This window comes from Bos mutus, chromosome 14 (genome assembly GCF_027580195.1).
Source record: "Bos mutus isolate GX-2022 chromosome 14, NWIPB_WYAK_1.1, whole genome shotgun sequence".
In the NCBI taxonomy this organism is placed as follows: Eukaryota; Metazoa; Chordata; class Mammalia; order Artiodactyla; family Bovidae; genus Bos; species Bos mutus.
The window spans coordinates 79,271,183-79,295,807 of NC_091630.1; the positions used below are offsets into that span (position 1 = coordinate 79,271,183).

The 24,625-nt window shown below is 39.4% G+C and overlaps 1 long non-coding RNA gene across 3 annotated transcripts in view; it reads left to right on the forward strand.

The window, feature by feature from the left end:
* Window positions 1-24,625, forward strand: part of LOC138990775 (uncharacterized) — a 586,949-nt gene that overhangs the window by 449,699 nt on the left and 112,625 nt on the right. For all 3 annotated transcript variants that reach the window (XR_011466876.1, XR_011466877.1, XR_011466875.1), the window contains 2 exons: window positions 17,087-17,216; window positions 20,876-21,058. This is a non-coding gene — a long non-coding RNA (uncharacterized lncRNA). The remainder of the gene's footprint in view (window positions 1-17,086; window positions 17,217-20,875; window positions 21,059-24,625) is intronic.

Genomic DNA, 24,625 nt, shown 5'->3' on the forward strand with positions numbered 1-24,625 from the left:
CCTGTTTTTATGGACTTATCTATTCTGATTATTTCATATAGAAGAGGAATCATACAGTGTGACCTTCTGTGTCTGACTTCCTCCCTTGTACATATTTAAGGAAATTGTATTAATTTAGATGACTTCATATCAGGTGAAAAGATAACTTAGTTCCAGAGCTCTGGTTCTAGAAAACAGCAAATTATCTCTTATTTGATATGGGGACTGAAAATATGAAAAAACAAAACCCATTGAAAACAAAGTATTATTGTTCTTAATAAATAGAACCATTATCTATCCAATTTCCAAGCTTCAAACTTAGATGTTAGCTTTGATTCCTCCCTTTCCTTTATGTCCAACATCCATTTAACTACCAATTCTTCTTTATAAATTGTTAGAGATTCTTTATTGCACTAATGTTTCTCTACCACACTGTCATTTCTAAAAAAATGTCAGTACTCTGTCATTTCCTTTCTGGACTACCAAAACAGCCTTCTGGTTGGCTTCTAACTTCTAACTTCACTCTCTGTAACTCACTTTCCAAGAAGTAGCTTTTGGGGTATCCTTCAATAACACACCACACACACACATACTTATTACCCTATTGAAAACCTTCAGAGTTTTTGCTGCCTTCAAAATATGATCTATGAAACCTGTAAAAAATACAACTCTAGAGTTGCTCCTCTAGGTTCTCAGTCTTCTGTCTTCCCTGCCATGTTCCCTCTATTCTGAACTTTCTTGAGGCTCTGACTGCACTCCATGTTTTTGTCCTCCATACGTCTGTTTTCACTAGTACTTTCCTGGAATGCCCCCCTTCCTTCCCCCTTTATCACCTGCATATCCTCTGCATTTCATTTCAGAACTCAGCTTAGATGCTACTTCTTCTAGGAAGTTTTCCTTCCACCTCCCACCTTCCCAAATCCTGCAATTTGTCACTCTCCTCTGCTCACATCAACCCCTGGAATCAGACTTTTAATTGCCTTGTTTGATTCTTGTCTCTTCCCTGAACTGTATAACATTTGAAGACAAGGATCATGGCTCATTTATTTTTGATTTCCAGTGCCCAGTGTAAGACTTGGTACTATTTATTGATGGGTCATGGAATATTGGAAAAGCTTAACTGACTGGTTCTTGAGAGGCCAGAGACCAAAGATTCACTATATAATATTATGTGATACTCAATGAGTTGGAGGAAATAATGCCTATCTGGAGTTAAAAGACTAAATATCAGACTCCCCCTGAACACTGAACTCTCGCCCTGTAGACACAATCAATGACCTTTCCTTCTTGTGAAAATTTTGCAAGACTTTAGACTTCGTCACATTCTGGACCAGTGTTCTGACCTAAGTATTCTGGAATGGAAGAAGAAAACTGAGTGCAACAGCCCTGAAGGAAACTCACCCGATGAAACCAGACTCAATGAGGGCTGGCAGTTAAATATGTCTGTGTGTCTGTGTGGTCACTGAATCAACCACTGGTCATTGAGTTGGGGTTTGGAAGACCATCTTACAGGGACTGAGGCTGATTGATTTACTGGCCATCCCAGCAGACTCAAACGTTTGCTGGATTTGTTTTTGCCCCCCCATGCAGAATTGGTCATTCCTACATTTGTTCTTAACATACCACAGAGTGCAGACAACCGCTATGGCATGATATGGTCTGTAATTAGTTAAGGAGGTAGCTGTCTCTCTTTGAGGCTAGGAATTGCTTCTCAAATTCTTCTTTGTATCTCTTGTATGAATCAAAGAAAACTGTATAGATGAAGTACTTAAACTGATATATTTAATAGCACTTAATAGTTATTTCATAAGAGTGAAATTGTGTCTATTTCATAAGAGTGAAATTGTGTCTGATTCTTCTCTCTAGTACAACTATACTTTCAAAAAGCTCTCTCAATTATTCTTGGTATTATTATATAAATTAATAAATTCACCTTAATCAAGAAGCATAATAGTATTACTGATAACACACCATTTTCCACACTCCGTGGATTCAGTTGTGCTCCTGTATCAGAGATGGTCCTGGGACCAACGGGCATGGTTCTACTTGTTAGTATTCTGTGTTCTCAAAACCCCATTAGGGAATATATATTATTAGGAACAACTCAATACAAAAATGCACATTTATTGTGATATTATATGTGTCTCAATATGTCAAATTTTTGTTGAGGCTGATAAAAATGGTTTGAAGTGAAATTAAAGGCTGTCTATCTTAGTGATGACCCAAATGCAGTATGTCTGGTCTACTTGACCACAGCCAGACCTGGACTCTGTGGGCATCCTTTGCAAGGAACATTGTCTTGCTTCAATTGTACCTCTTGGTAAAGACAGTTTTCTTTTGGTTTCCATTTTCTTGGAAAAGATAAAGAGATGCCTCTGGCTCAGAGTTACACAGTTGAGAGACAAGAAGTGTTATTCTCCTTGTGGGAATCTGAGAATGTCAGTCAGAGACCTGCCCTGTCATTTCAGAGGAAGGCAAGGATCTTCCCACATTCTGTTCTCTGACTCTGTTTCCCAGAAGATGTGTCCAGTTATTTTAGTGAGTCATGAAGAATCCTCAGAGGTACCATACTTGCCTGAATTTTGTACTTTCCCCCTCCTCTGGAGAAAATGATGATGGAGAGTAGATGAACGATGCTGATGATATAAAAAGAGGAAAGGGATCTAGGGCAAAAGCGGCTAAAGTCCTAGTCATTCAATCATGAAATCGTAAATCTGTGACCTTGGTCAAAGCAACTAAACTCTATGAGCCTTAGTTTCTTCAACAAAGTCGGAAAAATGGTGCCTGACTGTTTTTTTCCTAAAAGATCAGAATGAAAAATAGGGATGCTATTTACTTAAATATGCATTATTATTCTTCATTTTTAAAAAGGGATGGTTTTATTTTTTATGGAAGTATAATTGCTTCCCACCTGCTTCCCAGGTGGCACAGTGGTAAAGAATCCACCTGCCAATGCAGGAGACACAAGAGATGTGGGTTCTATCCCTGGGTCAGAAAGAACCCCTGGAGGAGGAAATGGCAACCCACTCCAATATTCTTGCCTGGAAAATTCCATGGACAGAGAAGCATGGCAGCCTACAGTTTCTGGGGTTGTAAAGAGTCAGACAGAATGGAGCGCACACATACACACACACACACACACACACACACACAATTGCTTTACAATGTTGTGTTAGTTTCTGTCATATAATGAAGTGAATCAACTATATATGTATTTTGGTATTTATTTTAAATGATTACATTTTTAAAGATTGGTCATGCAGAAACTAGTTCAGCGCCTCTGCAGTGCACTTATCTTAATGGGACCATTGAGTCTGCGCAGACAGGGAGAACTTTTGAGGGGCTATCAGTTTAGCTCAGCTTCTTGATCCTGATTGCGATGGGTGATCTTACCAATGTGTTCAAGGATGAGTGGATGGCCTGAATGCTTTGGTCTCCCCCAACGTCATATGTTGAAATCTTAACCCTCAATGTAGATCCACTGGAGAAGGAAATGGCAACCCACTCCTGTATTCTTGCCTGGGGAATCCCATAGATAGAGGAATCTGGTGGGCTATAGTCCCTCGGGTCACAAAAAAGTCAAAGATGACTTAGCCGCTAAACAAAATGTAATGGTATTAGGAGGTAAGTTAGGTCATGGGGGTGGAGCCTCTGTGAATGGATTAATACCCTTATGAAAGAAACCTCAAAGAGCTCCCACAACCCTTCTGCCTTGTGAGGATACAGTGAAAAGAAGTAGACTTAGAATGGTTGTTATACGTCATCAAACTAGCAGTCTCTTACACTCTGTTTTTCTTCATATGCGAAGTCAACAATAGAGGTAGAAGACATAGAAATAGAAAAAAAAAATATGTGTGTGTGTGTTCCTTCCCTAAAGACAACATACTATAATAGATCTATAATTTCAGGGATTTCGATATCCCTAATTTCAGCCCTGGGAATGTAGGTTGAGATGCTAAAGTAGTAGGGAGATCAACTGTTGCCTATCGGTTGGTTGCTTGAGTTACTCATGTAGTAACTATTCGTGGATTACCTACCAGGTATCAAGGTCTGTACTAGGCATAGTCTAGTGGATTTAAACACATGAATGGCTATCTATGACATGAGGTAATGCAATACACACTGCTATAACAGAGTTAAGAACATATTGCTATGTGAACACAGACTACCTCTGTCTTAGGCTTTAGGTGGTTTTGGAAGGATTCTCTGAGGAACATGGGAAATATCCCACAATTAATCATCTGTACAGGTTTTCCCAGCTCTGTGTTCTTGTAAACAATCAGTCACTTATTTACATTATTCTATAAAATTTTAAGTGCCAAGCCCTTCCCATGTAGTGAGTTCTCTCTGTGTATAGAAATGAGCTTGGTGTGTTTGGGAATTGTCAGGAAGGCTGTTTGATAGGCACCGTGCTTGGTGTGCCACATGTTATGACGATGAACAAAACAGACATGGCCCTCCATAGCCTATGGTCTGTAAAGCAAAATTGCAGGCTTTTGTCCTTCACTCACTTCATGCACATCCTTAGGTAAGTACTTTGTCTCTCTAGACCTCCATTTCTCCAGGTGTAAGATTAGGAGGTAGGATAAGATGATTTCAGTGTGTCAGCACTCAACCTTCTAGTACTCCACGTTATTCCCTCACAGCCCTTATATCATTAAGTTCTTAACAAAAGTCAACTGTCGCTTGGTTTAAGAATAAAAATGGATGGAAAACACATCTTGTTAGAGGCTCAGGTTTTTGAGAAGTGGCATTACCTTCTTGGGGAAGACATCTTTGCCTGACTGGATGTATTCAGTGGAAAGTAAGGGAACTGAGAGGAAATGAGAATTTCAGTGTCAAGTTCTGAAATGCCTGTATGGGCGCTGAGGCTCACGTCTGGGAATACTGTTTCAGTCTTATAAGATCCCTCTTTTGTGTAGGATGTATAACTAAAAGTTCTTTGTCCCATGGATGTGAACTAAGGATATCACCCTCTCAGGTGATTTATTCCTAAGCTATTTTACTACCCAGCATACAATTCGATTATTTTTTCCTCTGGTGCCTGCCAACTTACCACTAATAATAGTAATATGAGTTATCTATAATAGTTATAAACCATAGTTATAATTCTTGACCTAGATAATGTATGAATTCTTAAGCTGTTGCATAGGTAGGACTTCATTTCTTCCTCCCAATAGCAATATGATATAGGTTGGGTGAGGGTTATTATTCCTATTTTATAGATAGGAAACTGAGGTTCAGAAAGGCTTATTAACTCACCTGAAGTCTCACAGATAAGAAGCTTCAGAGGAGTGATTCCACTTCATTTGTTTCTAGAGCAATATTTAGAAATGAATGACTCAAACCAAAGGCAAGCCACTGAGCAAGAGAAAATATTTGCACCACATATGTTAGCCAGAGGACTCTACAAAATATATAAAGAACTACAAGTCAATAAGTAAAAGATAGACAATTCAACAGGAAAACATGAGCAAGAAACTTGAACAGAAACTTCATTAAAAGAGCATATTCAAATGACCAATAAACTTTTGAAAGGCTGCTCACCTTCCTTGGTCATCAGGGAAATGAAAATCACTTTCACAAAGCAATGTCCATCAATGTACATTGATCACAATGGCTCAGCTGTAAGAGATGAACATATCAAAACATGTTGAACAATAAGTACATTATTTAGAAGGAACTGACAGGGAATGATGATAGTAGTTAACAGCAAGAAGAGTTACTGAATGTATTGAGTAAGAGGAATTCTATACATGTTGGTGGTGGGGGTGGACATTGTTGCAGGCACTTTGGAAAAGTGACCATATTAACTAAAGTTAAATATTTTCATACCCTATGACCCAGTAAGTCTAGTCCTAGATATGCTAAAGAAGAGTGTGCATCTGTTGACAAAAAATCATGTGGAGGAATGTTTATAGCACCACTATTTATCATAGTTTGGAACTGGAGTAATCTAAATATTCATCCACAGAGAGATGAATAAACAAATCGTGATATAGTCACACAATGGAATATTATACAACAATGATAGTGAAGAGTAACACTATAGGTAACAACATTAATGTATCTTATAAACATGGAGTTTAATGAAAGAAGCCCCATGCAATGAAAGGGTCCCTACAATACTCTTATCGGTATTAAATATAAGGATAGAAGTTAGCTTTTGGTTGTGGAAAAGGATGCAGAGGATTCTGGGGTGCTAGAGATGTTCAATTCTGTGATATAAGTGCTGGTTCCATAAGCTTGTCAGTTTGTGATAATCCATGAAGCTGTATATTCATGATTTGTATACTATTCCTCAATAGCATTTTACTCAGTTCAGTTTAGTTGCTCAGTCATGTCTGACTCTGCGACCCCATGGACTACAGCACACCAGGCTTCCCTGTCCATTGCCAACTCCCAGAGTTTGCTCAAACTTATCAGTGATGATGAAGTCAGTGATGCCATCCAACCATCTTATCCTCTGTTGTCCCTTTCTCCTCCTGCCCTCAATCTTTTCCAGCAACAGGGTCATTTCCAATGAGTCAGTTCTTTGCATCAAGTGGCCAAAGTATTGGAGCATTTTACTAAGTGGACCACATAGCGAACTAGAGCCTTCAGGACACAATGAGTATCTCTGTGTGCCACGAAGAGAGATGACTCCATGAAAAATTACTAACAAATTTGGAGATAGTGTATTTAAGAAAGTATAAGTGAGGAAGTGAAGAAGAATGCAAATTGGAATATCAGTGTGTGAAGAGACCACCGGCCACCTGCTCAGATGAAGGAAAACAGCTTCATGTGGATTAAGTAACTTGCTGAAGGTCCAGCAGCTCATAAGTGGTTCAGCTGGAATTCTCATCAGCGTCTTTTTATTCCATAGCTCATGCTTCTTCAGCTATACCATCTCAGCAGGCAATATTTTACTTCAACCCTGAAACAGTAAAGAATGGGAAAAACAGAAGGAGGTAAAAGAGTAGACGTCATCAAGAAACGATTTAAAGTATTGGCTTAAAGTCTGCCTTTCACCATAATCTCTAGACCCTTATCTCCCTGTTAACTACTCTTTACTGGAGAAAAGTTCTTTAGTTGAAAGAATGAGTGAGTGAATGAATGAATGGAGAGGAAAGCGAAAACAGCCTTGGGAGGAATGCCGTACTCCATCAAGCTAACAGTCTCTAATGGCCTTTGGTTTTCATATTCTAAGTGAAGAATCGAATAGGAAAAAAAAAAACTACACACACACACACACACACACACACACACACAGACGACACACTTGCTTGGCCTACAGCTTCAGGGATCTCAATATCCCTAATCACAACTTACACTGCAGGCTACACAGAAGCACTGCTGACTCCAGCCCTGGCAGGACTCCTGTTCAAACATACTTCCCAGAAATCTTGGGCAGCTTGCCACGGTAAGGAAACAATTTACGTCAGATTTTGAGCAGGGGACTCCGTTGAGGGTGGGGAGGAAGGCGGGGGCGAGTCGTTAAAGGTGGGAAGAGGAAGGCTTTTCATGGAGGCTACAGCTGATCACTTTTTCCCTGGTCCAGGAGGAGGACAAAGTGGTTATTATTCCTCTTTGGCTCACTGTGGCCCCAACAGCTCTGTTCTGAAAGTCAGTGGCTGCCTGGAGGTATCTCTGGGGATACAGAATGAGTCTGGCTATGATACTAAAGAATTTTCCTCTCTTTTGCTGGCTCTCTTGATGGTTTGCCACAGTTAAAAGATTTCTTTTGATTAATTATGGGTAGTCTTTAATGTTCCCCTTAGTTCATGGACTGGTATTGAAATGACCTCAGAAATGATTGAGTCAAACTTCTTCCCAAGGCAGGAATTATTTGTGTAGCCAAAAAATCATTCTCCATTCTATAAATATTTATTCCTTGTGACAGATATTGTTGGTATTCTACCTACTGTTCAGCTGTTCTTCCCTTCTCCTTGCTAACAGCACTCTCATGGATTTTTTGCCAAGCAATAAATTTTTATTGGTGTAAGTCGATCATGATAATCTTATTCTCACTCTTTTAGCATTCTTGGAAGCCCCAGTGTACCTCAGTTTTGTCCAAGGAGACCTAGGAAAATGAAATTTTCCTGCAGAATTCTTAAAGGGGTTTAGTTTTTCTGATGAAAAAGGACAGACACACTGCAATGTCCTTTCTCATTCTGGCCTTGACTGTAAATATGACACTTGCCACCTTGTGACCATAAGGGTACTGGCAAGAAGGCTGTAGACTTTATTGATCTATTGAACAGACACGAGTTACTCTTATATAACTGTTAGGAGGAATGTAAATTGGTACAGTCACTGTGGAAAACAGCATGGAAGTTCCTCAAAACTTTAAAAATAGAACTAACATGCGATCCAGCAATTCCACATTCCACTCCTGGGTATTTGTCCAAAGAAAATGAAAACATGAATTAGAAAAGATATATTCACTTCAATGTTCATAGCAGAATTATTTATTATAGCCAAGATACAGAAGCAGCCTAAGTGTCCAGGGACAGATGAATGGATAAAGATCTATATGTATCTATCTGTCTATCATACACTGTATGTTTTCATTTATATATAGAACCTGTGGTGGATTCATTTTGATATATGGCAAAACCAAAACAATATTGTAAAGTTAAAAATATAAAAAAATTAAAAAACAACAAAATAAATCTAAATTAAAAAAAACACAAAAAACAAAGCAGACATACAAGTATAACAAAACAGATACAGACTCGAAGATACAGAGAACAAATGAGTGGTTGCCAGAAAGGATGTAGGGTGAAGAAGGGGTAAAGAGGTGAAAGAGATTAAGAGTTGCAAACTACTAGTTAGAAATCACAAAGATGTAATGGAAGCATAGGCAGTATAGTCAATGGTATTGTAATAAATTTGCATGGTGTGCATAATCTAAAAATGTTGAATTGCTATATCGTATACCTGAAACAAATATAATGTTGTAAGTTCACTCTACTTCAATCAAAATATAAAAGAAAACAGTAAGTCACTGAGGTCAGATTTTCTGTTTCTTGCAAATGTACATATATGGGTACTATATTCGAGGCACTGAGTGTGTGACAGCCTTCATCAATCAGGTCTTCAGTGTCTACCTCAGCTACCCAGAACTACCTAACCTGGGACCTCACCGTTCCTTGGGAAGCCTATATCTTGTGCCTAATTGAGGTGGAGGCATAAGACAGTCATTTGTGGCCAATGTGGGGATACTCTGATAGGTAATATTTACTCCAGAGGCTTTCCCGCCCCAGGGTGATGGAGGGTTGGTTGGGCTAGCATTGCATTAATGGCCTTGAAAGACAGTAGCAAGGAAAAAGACTTCTAGTGGGTAGAATTTGGGGAATTGCATCTGGTTATCATTGGTGTGAAAAGATAATTGGCCAAGGAAGGGAGTGAGGGTGATACAGGGTTAGGGGGAACTAAGAGATACAAACTATTATGTATAAAATAAGCTTTAGTTCAGTTCAGTTCATTTCAGTCTCTCAGTCGTGTCCAACTCTTTCTTTGTGACCCCATGAATCGCAGCACGCCAGGCCTCCCTGTCCATCACCAACTCTGGGAGTTCACTCAGACTCACGTCCATCGAGTCAGTGATGCCATCCAGCCATCTCATCCTCTGTCGTCCTCTTCTCCTCCTGCCCCCAATCCCTCCCAGCATCAGAGTCTTTTCCAGTGAGTCAACTCTTTGCATGAGGTGGCCAAAGTACTGGAGTTTCAGCTTTAGCATCATTCCTTCTGAAGAAATCCCGGGGCTGATCACCATACAACACGGTGAACATAGTCAAATCTTAAAATAACTGCAAATGGAGTATAACCTTTAAAATTTGTGAATCACAAATATTGTACACCTGAAGGTATATCGTATATCAACTATACTTCAATAAGAAAAGCTCACCATGATAAAAAGATAAGGGTCAACAAAGGAGGAATAATAGATGACTGTGAGAAAGAATGAAGCAGAAGAAAAATGAGGCAAGACAGAGATAGAGTGGGGATGAGAGAAAGAGAGGAGTAAAAGAGAAAATACTTCTCTATTTGTAAAAGTACTTCTTTATTATGTAAAAAAAGAAATCACACATTTTGAGGCAGCAATGAAAGATGAAGAAAATGTTGGCAGCACATATTAACAAGTTTCAAAATCGACTGAGTTCCAACATATAAAAAGGAAATATAGATTGGGGTGACCTTTTTATTTCTTTTATTTATTGTTTTTGACTGTGCTGGGTCTTTGGTCCAGCACATGGCCTCTTCACTGCTGCTCATGGACTTTCTCTAGTTGTGATATACGGGCTTCTCACTGCAGTGGCTTCTTGTGTTGTGGCTCTTGAGCTCTAGACAGCGGGCTCATTAGTTGTGGTGCATGGGCTTAGTTGCCCCATGACATGTGTGACCTTAGTTCCTGAACCAGGGATCAAACCCATGTCCCCTGCATTGCAAAGCAGATTCTTAACCATCAAACCCATGTCCCCTGCATTTCAAAGCAGATTCTTAACCACTAGACCATCAGGGAAGTCCCTGACCTTTTTATTTCTTATGCAACTAGTGGGTAAGCTGTTTAACAATTTAAAAAAAAGGTATCAAGGAAACAGTATTCTGGATGTGCTGTTCACGAAGGCAGAATTGCCCATGGATGGGCCAGATTTGGACCTTTGGATACCCTACCTTTCCCTGTCTTTCCTGCAAGAAGCAATTCCAATCCTAGTGAGTAAAGGATATCTTCAGATACTGATTGTTAGTCCATATTCTACTTTATGAATGAAACATAGAGAATATAGTTATAATGAGGACTGAGGAGTTCCTGTTTGTCATTGCATTTTTCCCCAGTGGGGAAGTTCCCAAGGAAACTGAAGTCAGTATCAGTAGCTTATTGAACAAAGGCAGTTAGACCCACAGCATCTTTTAAACGGTGTTTTTGGAATCTGTAGACAAAAGTTGAAAGGGCCCAGGTTTGGGGGCATAGAAAGATCAGGATCTGATTCTCAGTTATAACAGTAATTAGAACAGTTTCCTCATTCTCTCTGGACCTCAGTGTTTTATTTCATTTCAAAGAGGCAATGATTTTAAATGATTGATGTGGAGGATTAAGTGGAAATTCCTGGCAGTGCAAATGCAGGAGCCCCCATCTCCAGGATATAAAAAACCTGAGGTTGGCTGCTGCTTCTTCCTTGTAGTATGCTATTGACTTTGACGCAGTTTTCATCGCCATGTGAACCACATGGATCTATTAACACGTATCTTCTCTCAGGATGTCCAGCTGTAATTCAGCACGAACTAGCAACTGTTCTGGGTCATATTTGAGATCTGAAGATGCACACAGTTACTCTGGTTGAATTTGGGTGATTTCCAGGTTTTCCAAGGACCACGTGTACAATGCAAGGGTCCACATGTCTCAGGAAGGGTTACTCTGGAAAGTGCTTATCTTACTCCTAGACTGTTGTTTTGTCTCTGCCAGGAGCCTTTTCTTATTTTATTCCAATTTTTATTTATTCGAGAAATTCTTTTAGAAATATGTGAAGTGCCAAGCACTGTGTGAAGGGTTGGGATACATGTGTTAATAATGTCTGGTTCTAGAGATGAAGTGCAAGGAAAACAGACATTTCATTAAAACTGCGATCAGTGTTAGAATTATATCTAACATATGTCACTCTCTGAATCATAGAATCTCCTTGAGCTAGTGTTAGGTGAAATTTCCTACTTGTGTGTTTTTAGGAAGAAACTTCTACTTTCAGGAGAGAAGTGAATTAGGACAGGAATATTTTGAGCCACTGTCCTGACAAAGCAAGTTCCAGATCTGGGTGTGAAGCTTGTACACAGCTTCAGCTTTCTTTCCTTCCTCCTTGTTGGAGCGGGCCTATAACTGTCCAGTTTCTACAGGGAGAAAAGTTTAATATAATGGAGACAGTGGTGGCAGGAGGAATGGTTGCAAGACTTATTCCGACAAAGGGTTAAAGCCTGTCTTGTAAGTCGCCTTCTACAGTAATGAAAGTTTGTTTCGTGTTCATTCTTCCCATCCTTCTGTTGATTATTTTTGTCTGCAGTTAACATGTACATTGTTTTCTATGTGTCAGGTTGTTTGTTTTTCTTGTTACTCAAATATCCTACATTCTTGCTGATTTTGTATCTGCCTATTTGATTAGAACTTGAGTAAGAAATGCATGAATATCTGCCAAACGACTGTGACTTTGTTTCTCTTTTAAGTTCTATTAGTACTTGATTTATGTATTTTAAAACAGTGTAATTAGATAGATGTAAACTTAGTACATTTTCACATGGGTTGATCCTTTTATAATAATAATAAAAAAAAAATCCCCACACTTTTGAAACTGTAGAGATGTTTCTTGCTTTAAAATAACTGCCAAATATTACTATATATCAAATGTATTAATATTTGCATTGTGTAAATATTTCCAATATTTAATTTCAAGTATTCTGTATTGTGTTTAAGATATGTCTCTTTTAAGAAATATATAGTCAATTTACTTTTAATTTGTGCTATTAATCTTTGTTATTGTAACTGAAATATTTAATTCACTTACTTTAAGTAACTAATAGTCTATTTTTATTTCTATGTACCATTTCTCCATTTCTATCAATTTCACTTAGAGTAATTTTTTTTATTATTTAATTTTCTTTTATTACTTTATTAGCTATATGGTCTTTCACTATGTTTTCTGTCATTATCCTAGAGAATTCAACTCCATTTACCATGTCCCACATTATTGAACATTATTGTTATGTATTTTAATTCTAAATATATTCTCCTTGTATGTTATATTCCATAAGCTTTATCTTTATTTATATACTCAGTGTTCATTTATTTTTTAACATTTTTAATATAAATTTATTTATTTTAATTGGAGGCTAATTACTTTACTGGAGAAGGCAATGGCACCCCACTCCAGTACTCTTGCCTGGAAAACCCCATGGACGGAGGAGCCTGGTAGGCTCTGGTTCATGGGGTTGTGAAGAGTTGGACATGACTGAGCAACTTCACTTTCACTTTTCACTTTCATGCATTGGAGAAGGAATAGCAACCCACTCTAGTGTTCTTGCCTGGAGAATCCCAGGGACAGGGGAGCCTGCTGGGCTGCCATCTATGGGGTTGCACAGAGTCGGACATGACTGAAGTGACTTAGCAGCAGCAGCAGCAGCAGCAATTACTTTACAATATTGTAGTGGTTTTGCCATACATTGACATGGATCCACCATGGGTGTACATGTGTTCCCCATCCTGAACCCCTCTCCCACCTCTCTCCCTATCCCATCCCTCTGGGTCATCCCAGTGCACCAGCCCTGAGTGCCCTGTCTCATGCATCAACCTGGACTGGCGATCCTTTTCACATATGATAATATACATGTTTCAATGCCATTCTCCCAAATGATCCCACCCTCGCCCTCTCCCACATAGTCCAGAAGACTGTTCTATACATCTGTGTCTCTTTTGCTGTCTCACATGTGGGGTTATTGTTACCACCTTTCTAAATTCCATATATATGCATTAGTATACTGTATTGGTGTTTTTCTTTCTTGATTACTTCACTCTGTATAATAGGCTCCAGTTTCATCCACCTCATTAGAACTGATTAAAATGTAATCTTTTTAATGGCTGAGTAATATTCCATTGTGTATATGTACCACAGCTTTCTTATACATTCATCTACTGATGGACATCTAGGTTGCTTACATGTCCTGGCTATTATAAACAGTGCTGTGATGAACATTGGGGTACATGTGTCTCTTTCAATTCTGGTTTCCTCAGTGTGTATGCCCAGCAGTGGGATTGCTGGGTCATATGGCAGTTCTATTTCCAGTTTTTTTAAGGAATCTCCAGACTGTTCTCCACAGTGGCTGTACTAGTTTGCATTCCCACCAACAGTGTAAGAGGGTTCCCTTTTCTCCACACCCTTTCCAGTATTTATTGCTTGTAGACTTTTGGGTAGCAGCCATTCTGACAGGCATGAAATGGTACCTCATTGTGGTTTTGATTTGCATTTCTCTGATAATGAGTGATGTTGAGCATCTTTTCATGTGTTTGTTAGCCATCTGTATGTCTTCTTTAGAGAAATGTCTATTTAGTTCTTTGGCCCATTTTTTGATTGGGTCGTTTATTTTTCTGGAATTGAGCTGCAGGAGTTGCTTGTATATTTTTAAGATTAATTCTTTGTCTGTTGCTTCGCTTGCTATTATTTTCTCCCATTCTGAAGGCTGTCTTTCCACCTTGCTTATAGTTTCCTTTGCTGTGCAAAAGCTTTTAAGCTTAATTAGGTCCCATTTGTTTAGTTTCACTTTTATTTCCAATATTCTGGGAGGTGGGTCATAGAGGATCATAGAGGTTCCTGCTGTGATTTATGTTGGAGAGTGTTTTGCCTATGTTTTCCTCTAGGAGTTTAATAGTTTCTGGTCTTACATTTAGATCTTTAATCCATTTTGAGTTTATTTTTGTGTATGGTGTTAGAAAGTGTTCTAGTTTCATTCTTTTACAAGTGGTTGACCAGATTTCCCAGCACCACTTGTTAAAGAGATTGTCTTTTCTCCATTGTATATTCTTGCCTCCTTTGTCAAAGATAAAGTGTCCATAGGTGCATGGATTTATCCCTGGGCTTTCTATTTTGTTCCATTGATCTGTATTTCTGTCTTTGTGCCAGAAAGACACAAATAGCTTTTGTAGCTTTGTAGTAGAGCCTGAAGTCAGGCAGGTTGATTCCTCCAGTTCCATTCTTCTTTCTCAAGATTGCTTTGGCTATTTGAGTTTTTTTTTTTTTGTATTTCCATACAAATTGTGAAATTATTTGTTCTAGTTCTGTGAAAAATACCGTTGGTAACTTGATAGGGATTGCATTGAATCTATAGATTGCTTTGGGTAGTATACTCCTTTTCACTATATTGATTCTTTCAGTCCATGAACATGGTATATTTTTCCATCTATTTGTGTCCTCTTTGATTTCTTTCATCAGTGTTTTATAGTTTTCTATATATAGGTCTTTAGTTTCTTTAGGTAGATATATTCCTAAGTATTTTATTCTTTTCATTGCAGTGGTGAATGAAATTCTTTCCTTGATTTCTCTTTCTGTTTTCTCATTGTCAGTGTTTAGGAATGCAAGGGATTTCTGTGTGTTAATTTTATATCCTACAACTTAACTATATTCATTGATTAGCTCTAGTAATTTTCTAGTGGAGTCTTTAGGTTTTTCTATGTAGAGGATCATTTCATCTGCAAAGAGTGAGAGTTTTACTTCTTTTCCAATCTGGTCCTTTTCTTTATTTTTCTGCTCTGATTGCTGTTGCCAAAACTTCCAGAACTATGTTGAATAGTAGTGGTGAGAGTGGCCACCCTTGTCTTATTCCTGACTTTAGGGGAAATGCTTTCAGTTTTTCACCATTGAGGATAATGTTTGCTGTGTGTTTGTCATATATAGCTTTTATTATGTTGAGGTATGTTCCTTCTATTCCTGCTTTCTGGAGAGTTTTTATCATAAATGGATGTTGAATTCTGTTAAAGGCTTTCTCTGCATCTATTGAGATAATCATATGGTTTTTATCTTTCAATTTGTTAATATGGTGCAGCACATTGATTGATTTGCAGATATTGAAGAACCCTTGCATCCCTAGGATAAAGCCCACTTGGTCATGGTGTATGATCTTTTTTAACTGTTGTTGGAGTCTGTTTGCTAGAATTTTGTTAAGGATTTTTGCATCTATGTTCATCAGTGACATTGGCCTGTAGTTTTCTTTTTTTGCGCACTTTGGTCTGGTTTTGGTATTAGGGTGATGGTGGCCTCATAGAATGAGTTTGGAACTTTACCCTCCTCTGCAATTTTCTGGAAGAGTTTGAGTAGGATAGGTGTTAGCTCTTCTCTAAATTTTTGGTAGAATTCAGCTGTGAAGCTGTCTGGTCCTGGGCTTTTGTTTGCTGGAAGATTTCTGATTACAGTTTCAATTTCTGTGCTTGTGATGGGTCTGTTAAGATTTTCTGTTTCTTCCTGGTTCAGTTTTGGAAAGTTGTACTTTTCTAAGAATTTGTCCATTTCTTCCATGTTGTCAATGTTCATTTAGATTTTCCCACCTGTTTACTATTTCAGTTGCTTCTCATTCCTTCCCATTTCCCCAAGCCTCTATCATTTTCTTCTGCCTGAAGGTCTCCTTTTATTCATTCCTTGAGTGTAGAATTGAATATGGAAAATACTTTTATATTTTCTCTGTTAAAATGTCTTTTAACTTTTATTTTTCAAGGATATTTTCACCAAGTATAGAAGTCTAGGGTAGTCATTGTTTTATTCACTATCTTGAATATGTCATTTCAGTTTTTTTTCTGGTTCCCATCTTTTCTCTTATATAATCAGCTGTCACTATTGCTAGTGTTGATACTCATTTGAAATATCTATCTACTTGCCTATCTCTTTATCTGTCTGTCCTTTTCCCACTGAACTTGGGCTGAAGGAAAAACACATGCCTCTCCACCCTAGGGAGGTGGTGAACAGTGATGGCTCAGTACTCTTCTGACTGTGCAGTTAAGCTCTCATTCTGCCATTTTCACTTCAGCCATTTCATATTTTCTAGTGAGACCTCCCACATTCTTTATTTGGTCTCCCTTGACATTATCTAGATTTACAATATGCCAAGAAAAGAAAATTTGGAGAAACTACGTAATTAATATTACAATACAACTTATGGGTTTAGACTTACTGAGTAACTGATATTTAATTTTCTATAGTTTTCCCTTTCTCCCCAAATATTGTGTGATGAACATTTATTACATTTACAACAGAATTTTTAGTTTTTTTTTAAGTGACATTAAAATCATTACCTTGAAATGTACCCCCAAAATCTGTGAAATGGTGAAGTGCCTAAATTGTAACTAAATACCAAAATTATTTTGTGTTAATAACAAATCAGTCTTATTCCTCATCATTTCTTAGTTTTCCTAAGTGTCTCTTAATTAAATTTATGATTTCCTATGTATTTAAATAAAATCTTAAGTCTTTTAAGGATCCACTGAATTAATCACAAAATGTATCACTTTGGGCATCTTTTGGATATACAGAACTTGTTTATTTCACGTGATGTCACTGACTAATGTCCATCTGCTTTTGCCTTTCTTCTCCTCCTTTAGATGGATGGAGCACCATGGAAATTCACTGAAGGCTGCTAGCCAGGAGACTCAAGAAGGTATTATTAAAAAGGAGAACTATCCAAACATTGTCCTCTCTCTTTGGAGCCTATACAGGAAATAAAACTCTTAGGTAAGTAATAATCAGTGCTCTGTGTGCTCAAACACTCTAAGAAGGGTATTGTCTGAACTGGGAGAACTGTGGCTTTGGCTACACATTCAATGAACCAAGGTCTATGAGGTTCGAGTTCAGAGAAATGGATTTCTGCCACTGCAGACTCATTAGAGCTGATGCTATCACAGGGCTAAAAGGAAAACCTTATGTTCACCTCAGGGCTGCCAATTGTCCAGCAGCCATCCGCATCAGCAGTGGCAAGGAGCACTCTGAATTTGGGCTAGAGAAAGCGTCACGAGAGCCAGGCTAGTCAATGAGCCCAATCATGATAATGCTAATAATAGCAAACCTTTATTGAGCCCTTTACTGTGAGCCAGCACTGCTGAGAGCAATCTGTGTGCATCACCCCATTTAATCCTCGCTACTCCCATCATGAAGCTGGAGCTGTTATGAGGACCATTTTGCACGTAAGAAATGAGGCTCAGACATGTTACGTAATTTGTCTGTGATCACTCAGCTGGAGAGGAGTAGAGCTGGATTTTGCACTCAGGTCTTGCTGCTGCCCAGAACCCCACTGCTTGGTTTTTCTACCTTTGAAGTCCAGTCTCTCAGCAGGCACTCTGCCCCTCTAGGATGTGGCTGGGAGCAGCCTGCCCACCCCCTCAACCCTAAGATCTCCCCTCCTACCACCCAAAGCCTCTGTTCTCTGGCCCTACTAGGTCAGACTCCACTCCCTGCCCACATCTTGCTCTTCTAAGATTCTTCGCTTTTTCTCATTGTGCGTAGTTGCTCAGTCATGTCAGATTCTTTGCAACCTCATAGACTATAGTCCTCCAGGCTCCTCTGTCCATGGGATTCTCCAGGCAAGAATAATGGAGTGGCTTGCCATTCCCTTCTTCAGGAGATTTTCCTCATTTAGGGGTCAGACTCGTGTCTCGGGTCTCTTGCATTGCAGGCGGATTCTCTATTGTCTGAGCCACCAGGGAAGCCTACCTTTGCTCATTACTTGTGTCACAAAAGTACTTTCCCTTTTCCCTGCCAAACCAACTCAATCATCCATTAATCCTCTGTGCAGATGTCACTTCCTCTGTGAACCCTTTCTCAGCTTTCTCTTCCCAGCTCTTGGCCTCCTTGACTGAGTTCACGTGTCAGCATAGAGGTTAGCAAAGTATGGCCTAAAGTCACATTTGGGCCTGCTTCCTGGATTTGTATGACCCACAAGCTAAAAATAATTTTTAAATATCTGGAGGAAAAAAGTCAAAGGGAGAATGTTTGTCACACATGAAAACTATATGGAGTACACACTTCAGTGGACACGAAGGGAGTTTTATTGGTTACATGGCCACAGTCATTGAGGGACATGCTGTCAGTGACTGCTAGTGTCCCACCATGGAAGAGGTGAATAGTTGACCCAAAGGCATAGGGTCCAATGTCTAAAATATTTGCTATTTGGCTCTCTATACAGAAACAGTTTGCTAACTCATGCACTGGAGCACTAGCAAGTCATGTTTGGGAAGAATGAGCAGCCATGTGTTGCTGATTATTATACTGTCTGCCCAGCGCAGGGCTCTTCTCTTTGTGGCCAATAATTTAATGAACATATGAATGAAAGTTAAATGAGTGTGAAGGATAGATTCTCTACCAAGAACCAGGAGTCTTGCATTCCAGTATCATTTCTGTCACTTATTGTTATCTGACAGAAAACTCAAAGTAGGATAATTTGATAAACATTTTTCACAAAGGGCAGTGCAGTAATGCAGAGACAGTAGCAGTGAACATGTCACCATCTGTCCCCTGGAAGGGCACAGAGATGGGAGCGGGCTCAGAATTCGATAAAGTCACTTTGAGTTAGCCCCTTTGGAGCACTAGTACCTTCTGTAGAGCCAGCAGCTGATAGGATCCGCTGAGGGAAGAAGCTAAGAGAAGAAATTTCCTGATCTCATGCTCCTCCCTCTTCCCACCTTTTGCTGGGTCTCTCTGTTGGTGGAACCCATCCAGACACTGGAGCCTTGTCAATATCATGGCTGGAAGTTGGTTCCTGGAATTCAGAGAAGGATAGAGAAGATAGCAATCTGGAAGGGCGAGGGAGAACAACCTACACACACACTCTGACAAATCACGTCAACTCCCTAGGCTTTGAGTTCTTCACTTAATCAATTGGCAAGTTGGATTATAAAATATTTAAATAAATAAATAAAACAGCAGCACAGATATAAATTATTTGTTGTGGCTTTATTCTGAACCATACATTCATTTTGTCAAATAGTCTTCAGAGTAAATATTGGGTTAGCCAAAAAGTTTGCTTGCGTTTTTCCATATCATCTTATGGATGAACCTGAACAAATATTTTGGCCAACCCTATGTTATCCCCATCATACAAATGAGAAAACTGAGGCCCAGAGAGAGATTACAGGATACTCATTCACATAGTGGCTAAATTGTGCAACCAACCCCCTCCCCGCCCCCCACCCAAATACACTTTGCTGAAGTATCTCCCTCATTTTTACTTATCAAAACAGTGGTTGCATTATTTGGGAGTAACGGCTGTTTGGGGTTTCTGCTGTCTTTAAAATTAAGCTCAACCCTAACTGACCGGCCTTAGGTTACTTGATTAGCTCTTCTGGATTCTCTGAATCCACAGAGCTCTCCCTGATCTCATTCCTAGGTTCCCGTGGACACCAATTTCAGCCAGAGTCCTCCCAGAAAGATCTCAACTTCCAAGAAAATGTGCCCCTTCCCCAACTCCGTCCCATAACCTTTTTCTTGTTACCATCATAACATAAAACTTGGGCAGGAGTCCTGGTAACAGAAATCTCATCAATAGAATTATTCTAATGACAGATGGTACTGAGTTCTTTCAAGAAACATGTCGAAGGCTGAGTGTTATATGTCTGAACCCTGGTAGGTTTATTTATCCTGGGCAATTTGCTCAATGTTAGAACCCTTGTACATCATAGCATGGATGTGATCTCTTAATTATTCATGCCATTAATAATTGACACCATTAATAACACTGTAATACCATTAATAATTGAGTACCTAAAATGGAATTCTCTGGAATTAATTTGTTATTATTAATTTTCTGTGCCAGCTAGCAGGGCTCATTAGAATGGTGGTCAGGGTCTGCACACCAGATTATTTTAACTAGTCATCTTCAGGTTTAAAAGGCTAAGAAGTGCAGAATTCACTTCAACCACTTCCTTTCCTTGCCGTTAACAGACCTAACATTCATCTTTTTTTCCCTCTAGGAAAGGGGGAAAGCTTCTGTGAACACCTTTATAGAATTCAGTGCATCTCACTGCTGGCTTATAAAGTGGGCCTAATAAAAGGGGGAGGAAAACTGCCTTTGGGAGTACAAATTCTTGCATCAAACCTGTCCCCAGGCTACCAGTCCTACCAGGCAGGATCCAGGGCTCAGCCCCTTTCTCACTGTAAAACCAAGGGCTGTCGCTCCTCCTCTTTCCAAAGCTTTGGCCACTGGTCTCTTCTCCAGGATGCCCCATTTCTTAAACTGGCCAGAGAAAAATATTCCTGACACCCCCAACCTCTCCTGGATGCTATCCCTTGAGACAAACCCCTTGTCTCTTTTCAGGGACAGAGACCATTTTAATAGAGAACTGGACGGAGAATTATCTACATGGGTGAGGTTCACAGGCTCAATTCTTTTGATTTTACAGAGCTCCGACTCTCTTGCAACGTACTGAAATTCATCTGGCTGAACTTCCTTGTCTACAAAACAGTGGACTAACTACGGCAAAGGAAAGAGTGGTGCCCATGGAGAGGTCTCTAGGAAGGACCTGATACCCAGAGGAGGTTCAGCAGACAGATGCCAGCTGTCAGTGCCTTCAGGGTCTGCTCAGGTGAGGAGAACTGCCTTCTCAGGTAGGATGACCAGCTCATTTGGTTTCTTGGTACCAAATGTCCAGCATCACAGGGTGGGTCTCTGGGTTGGCATCTGACCCCATGGGCACATCCTTACAAGGACAGATGTTTGTGCTCAGTGTCTGACAAAGATGATGCTTTGGGAAGTTTTGGGTACGTTGGAACAATGGACCATAGTGATTCCATTCTTCTGCCCCTTCCTTGCACCAGCTGAGCTGAGTACAGCTGCCACTAAGCCCACTGGGATCCTCTGACAAGAAAATGAATGTGGTATATTACTCCTGTGAACTCCCATAACACTCTATTACTTTCTAATGGTGTTTTCCATATCCCAGCTTTCATTATTGCTGGAACTTGTCTTCTCTTTCCTGGACTTGTAAGCCTCAGACCCCTTGCCAGTGACTAGCATGTTTGTGTGTGAAAAAAAAAGAACAAGCCAATGGATGGTACATTGCAGCCTATGTGCCCTCTCTTATATGCCTATTAAACTTCAAGACAGCTTCCAACTGGGAGGGGTTAAACATATATGAAGACCTGTGACATCAAAAATCTATGTTCTTCTCATACTTCCACCTGGAATCTGAAGGCTCATTTTGCTTCTTAGCTCTTAGGTTTGTTTGTGCATGGATAAATGTGTTAAATAATAGATTCCAGGTCACTTCAGGAATTATTTGTATGAGAGGTAAAGCCTAGAAATATTCTTTGTCTTTGTTTAAACATAATCTAAACCTGTCTTGGATATAAATGTATCAAAATTGCTTTTCTAAATTGTAAATGTTTTGTGATAAATAACCTAATACTGTCTAGTAGCAGATACTTATTACTAATCTTCTCTGAGTGGGTTGAATGGTTCACTTAGCTTTTTAGGATCTTTGAAAATCTTATCTGTGCATATTGGAGTCTTTTTCTCTTGTGTCCCTGGAGGTAGATATAAATAGATTCCATCATGTGCTCTCAAATGCAAATTGTGACTGTTTTTCCATCTCTCTGACCTTGTTTAACCCTCCTTCTGGATTTAGTCTTCCTGATTAACCAGAGGGGAAAAATTCATAGTATCACCTGGATGCTTTGATGAAGGATACCGAACCCCTGTGATAGAAATCCTCTTCTCCCTCATGAAACTTATCAACTATTAATTAGTTCACTCAGCTGACCAGGGATCCATCTGCATCAGATGATATTAAATGTTAGAGGAAAAGGAAACATCTGGGACTTAGAGGCCCATGAATTTGAAACTCTTTGCCTTCCTGCTACTTAGGTTTGCATTCTAAATTAAGTTTAAAACTCAGCACTAACTAAAAATGCTAGGTCTTATATTATCAGGTGTTGTCATCTGGCATAGTAAACGTTGATTCATTTATGTGTTTATTGTCTATCTTCTTTCAATATAAATAACTTCTGTATGGTTAGGGATTTTGGGGACCAGGACTTGGACAGCAATTTTTTTTTTATTTGTTGAGTGAATAAATGATGAATTTCTGAATGTTCAAACTCATACAGTCTGAAGCAGAAGGGATTCTCAAAACCATCTAGCCTAACTTGCATTCTGTACCTGGCTTAATGGTTGTTACCATAAACATATACCATTCCAGAAAGGGGGGCTCACCATCTCCCAGACAGGCAACTCGATTATTTTGCTTTGTGACACTGAATAAATTTACTCACAGGGAACTTTGTTTATGAAATCACAGCTATTTCTATACTTGTTACAATGGACTGAGCCTTTGGTTCAGTTTAGTCACTTGGTCGTGTCTGACTCTTGGCGACCCCATAGACTACAGCACGCGAGGCTTCCTTGTCCATTACCAACTCCTGGAGCTTGCTGAAATTCATGCCCATCAAGTTGGTAATGCCATCCAACGATCTCATCCTCTGTTGTCTGTCATCATCCTCTGTCATCTCTGTCATCTCATCATCTTCTTCTCCTGCCTTCAATCTTTCCCAGCATCAGGGTCTTTTCCAATGAGTCAATTCTTTGCATTAGGTGGCCAAAGTATTAAAGCTTCAGCATCAGTCCTTCCAATGAATATTCAGGACTGATTTCCTTTAGGATTGACTGGTTTGATCTCCTTGTAGTCCAAGAGACTCTCAGGAGTCTTCTCCAGCACCACAGTTCAAAAACATCAATTCTTCGGTGCTCAGCTTTCTTTATGGTCCAGCTCTCACATTCGTACATGGCTACTGGAAAAACCATAGCTTTGAGTAGATGGATGGAATGAGCCTTACAATCCCCCTATAGATTTAGTACTTTTTGTAAAGTCAAATGTAATTTTTTATAAACATTTATTAAATCCCTTTTATACTCTAGGCACTGTGTTTACAGTAGTTCACAGAATACTGTAATGTATTGTGTGTTATTACATTTTTTGTGTACCAATCACCTGGATGAGCCAGATGAACTTCAGAGAGGGTCTTATGAAAGCACTCAGCTAAAAAGCATCAGAGAATTCAGTTCTTATTAGTGTTCTTATGCCCATTGCTCAAATAATGAGTAATGCTTGCCGAACACTTACACAGCTCACCAAATGCTCTAGCATGTCTATCTTTCTCAAAATGTATTAGCACTCATGAATAAGGAGGGCATTATTCACTCTGAAATTGGACCTTGAGAGGCAATAGTGGAATTGAGTTAAATCAACTAGAAACAGATTTCAGTTTTAACACTCACACTATACTGTTACAAAAATTATCTGATCCTCACACTCTTTCAAAAAATTTGCATTTAAGTCATTTGATAACCACATTCTTATTGTATTCCTATGATAAGCCAAGGCTGGAACTGAAGGGGAAAAGATGAGCAAAGCATAGACCCTTCCTGCTGTGGGGGTCACAGTCTTGCTGGAGAAAGATAGACATTCAAAGAAAGGTTTAGAAACGTCATGGTAGACAGTAACAGATGTCAGATTTGCTTCGGAAAACCAAGGTCAGGCAGGTGGCTCATCCTGCTGGTCTTTGCAGCTAGGTGTGAACATACCTTTTTTCCCTGGAAGATGGTTAATACCTTGAGGAAAAGACATGGTGTCTGGGATGTTTTGACATCTTTTTAGCATGTGCACAGAACTGTGTCCAAAGTCGGTGCCAGTGGTAGTGGTATTGGTGTATGATATATGCAGCTTTTAGACCATGGCATAGCCAATCAGACTTTATTTTTCTGGGCTCCAAAATCACTACAGATGGTGACTGCAGCCGTGAAATTAAAAGACGCTTACTCCTTGGAAGGAAAGTTATGACCAACCTAGATAGCATATTCAAAAGCAGAGGCATTACTTTGCCAACAAAGGTTCGTCTAGTCAAGGCTATGGTTTTTCCTGTGGTCATGCATGGATGTGAGAGTTGGACTGTGAAGAAGGCTGAGCGCCGAAGAATTGATGCTTTTGAACTGTGATGTTGGAGAAGACTCTTGAGAGTCCCTTGGGTTGCAAGGAGATCCAACCAGTCCATTCTGAAGGAGATGAGCCCTGGGGTTTCTTTGGAAGGAATGATGCTAAAGCTGAAACTCCAGTGCTTTGGCCACCTCATGCGAAGAGTTGACTCATTGGAAAAGA